Below are 3,719 nucleotides of genomic sequence, written 5' to 3' on the forward strand. Positions count from 1 at the left end.
TTCGTCAACTTGTCCACAATCACCCAAATTGCATCGACACCCCTCGCGGTCCTTGGCAATTTGGTGATGAAATCCATGGTAATCTGTTCCCATTTCCATTCGGGAATCTCTAATGGCTGCAGCTTACCATGTGGACGCTGGTGCTCGGCCTTCACCCTGCGACAGGTCAAGCATCTCTCTACAAACCATGTGACATCCCTCTTCATACAGGGCCACCAATAATCCTTTTTCAAGTCTAAATACATCTTAGTGGCTCCGGGATGGATCGTGAATTTCGATGGATGGGCCTCCTCCATCAAAATGGTACGCGTGCCGCCCACGGACGTTACCCAAATCCGACCCTGAAATGTCATAAGCGCCCGGCTATCGGTAACTAATTCCGATACCAGTCCGACAACTCGCTCTCTCATCTGGCTTTCTAGCTTCACAGCCGCAGCCTGGGCCCCACGAATAGCATCCAACACCGGGGTCATCACTGTCAATCTCAAATAGACATCTCGTATTGGGGCGCCCTTGGCCCTGCGGCTCAATACATCGGCTACCACATTAGCCTTGCCCGGGTGGTACAGGATCTCATAATCATAATCCTTAACCACGTCCAACCACCTCCTCTGGCGCATATTCAGGTTAGGTTGGGCTGATCCATCAAATACTTCAAGCTCTTGTGGTCCGTGTATATCATACACTGAACCCCATACAGATAATGTCGCCAGATCTTGAGAGCGAACACTACCGCTCCCAGCTCCAAATCATGAGTGGGATATCTCGATTCATGAGGCTTAAGCTGCCTCGATGCATATGCAATCACATGCCCCCTCTGCATAAGCACCGCTCCCAATCCGGATATCGATGCATCACAATAAACCACAAAATCTTCCATCCCTTCCGGAAGAGCTAACATTGGTGCTTCGCATAATTTCTGGCGAAGTGTCTTGAACAAGGTCTGCTGCTCCGGACCCCAACAAAACGCAACACCCTTCCGGGTCAACTTGGTGAGTGGCACGACGATCTTGGAGAAATCCTTAATAAATCTCCGATAATAGTCGGCCAAACCCAGAAAACTCCTGATCTCGGTGGGTGACCTCGGCACCTCTTACCTCATGACCGCCTCAATCTTGGCCGGATCGACCAATATCCCATTCTGGTTAACGAGGTGTCCCAGAAACTGAACCTCTCGTAGCCAGAACTCACATTTGGAGAACTTGGCATAAAGCCTCTCCGATCTCAGAACTCCGAGGATCTCCCTCAAATGCTCCTCATACTGCTCTCTGGATCTCGAATACACCAATATGTCGTCGATGAACACGATCACTTAGCGATCCAACATCGGTCCGCACACCCTGTTCATGAGATCCATGAATACCGTCGGTGCGTTGGTGAGTCCGAAAGGCATCACCACGAACTCGTAATGCCCATAACGAGTCCGGAATGTTGTCTTCTGGACGTCCTCCTCCTGCACCCTCGCCTGATGATACCCAGACCTCAAATCGGTCTTGGAGAACCAAGATGCTCCCTGCAACTAATCAAACAAATCATTGATCCTCAGCAATGGGTAACGGTTCTTGACCATTAGCTTATTCAGCTCACGATAATCAATGCACATCCGTAGCGAACCATCCTTCTTCTTGACAAAAAGAATAGGCGCTCCCCATGGCGAACTGCTCGGCCTAATAAACCCCTTCCCCAGCAGCTCCTGGAGCTGCGAGGATAACTCTTGCATCTCCGGAGGCGCAAGGCGATAAGGCGCCTTAGCGATAGGCGCAACTCCCGGAACCAACTCAATACCGAACTCTACCTGCCTCTCCGGAGGCACACTCGGCAATTCCTCTGGAAACACATCCGGGAATTCGCGCACTATCAGAACTTCCTCAACTGACTTTGGTCTCTCTGAAACAACCCTCGCATCCATCACATATGCCACAAATCCTCTACAGCCCTGTTGTAAACTCTGTCTCGCTCTAGCGGCCGAACAAAATGCTGACCTCGCACGTGTACCCTCGCCGTGCACTATAAGAACTCCCCGAATAGGGTCTCGAATCGTCACCAACTGATGCTCACAGTCTATCACAGCTCTATATCGGCTCAACCAATCCATACCCACTATAACACACACGTCCCCCATCGCGACCGAAACTAGATCTATCGGAAACTCCACACCGAAGATCTCAAGGACACATCCTTGAATCACATCAGAAGCATACACTGCTCGCTCATCAGCTATGGAAACTCGCAGAGGCCGATCCAACACCTCTCGACGGATACTAATATGCTAACTAAATGCTACGGAAACAAACGACCGACTCGCACCCGAGTCAAATAATACCAACGCAGGCACAGAACTCACAAGAAAAGTACCTACGCATAACATCATATAAGCATAAAAACTCAACTCAAATAAAAGATGAAAAGAGAGTACATACCAGCCACAACATCGGGCGTCGCGCAGACCTCCTCCGCGGTCAACTGAAATGCTCTCCCACGAGCCTTCGGGACCTCGACCTTCACCGGCCGAACCTCGGTAGTCCTAGCAGTAGGCGCAGATCCCTGTATTGGTCCCTGAAGAAGCTGAGGGCACTCGGCCTTCCGATGGCCGGTCAGGTTGCAATGAAAGCAAACCGAGAATCCCTTGGGGAAATCTCTCGCGGTATGCCCCTCCTTCCCACACTTGTAGCATACCCTTGCCCTGCACGACCCTTCGTGACTCTTACCGCACTTCCCACAAGTGCGGCCCTTCGCGCCTCCAGATCTCGAATCAGCGGGTCTAGCCCGCTTGGCTACCGGCTGAGACTGATCCGGCCGCCGATCCACCCTCTGTGACTCGGCCTCCTCCCTGGCCTGAGTCTCCAACTCAATCCCCCTCTTCCGGGCATTTGCCTGGAGCTTGGAAAATGTCCGGTAAGTCGAGTTCGCCACGAACTCCCGAATATCTCTCCTCAACATGCTCAGATAACGACCCATACGAGCCTGCTCAGATGACACCTGCTCAGGGCAAAACATCGCCTTCTCATGAAACTTCCTGGTGATCACTGCCACGGAATCAGTACCCTGCTTGAGGGTCAATAACTCCTGAATCAACCGTTCCCTCTCCATCGAGGGAACATACTCCTCTCTGAACCCCTCCCAGGTCACCTCGGAGATCTCAGCCAAAGTGAAGTTCTCCGTCACGAACTTCCACCAATCCTTCGCTCCCAGGCGGAGCTGGTTCAAGGCGAACCGAACCCTCAAGTGCCCTGGACAAGAACACGTATAGAAGCATTCCTCAATGTCATAGATCCACCTCATAGCGGCAATCGGGTCCTGCGTACCGTCGAACTCTAATGGCTTCGTGTTGCTGAACTCCCGGAACAACAACGAGTCACCTCCCTGAGGTCTGGCAGCAGCAACAGCAGTAGTAGCTGCAGCTGCAGCAGCCTCAGTCAGCGCGGCGTACCGCTCATCAAAGGTCTCAATCAACGTGGTCTTGATGTCCCCAAACATCTCGGGAATCTCAGCCCGGATGGTAGCAGCAACCTCCTCATGAATCAATCGACGGATCTCCTCGTCGTTGACACCGCTGCTCTCAGGTGTGTGTCGATTCCCAACCATGATGCCTCTGAAATACAACAAAAATTATCAGAGACTCGATCAAGCATACACATACTCGATGACACAACCCTACTTGTCCTCCGTTGTCTAAAAGATTCTTACTTGGATTGCCCACTGATCCGATGTCTTCAGTA

Source organism: Lactuca sativa, chromosome 3 (genome assembly GCF_002870075.4).
Source record: "Lactuca sativa cultivar Salinas chromosome 3, Lsat_Salinas_v11, whole genome shotgun sequence".
Taxonomy (NCBI): domain Eukaryota; kingdom Viridiplantae; phylum Streptophyta; class Magnoliopsida; order Asterales; family Asteraceae; genus Lactuca; species Lactuca sativa.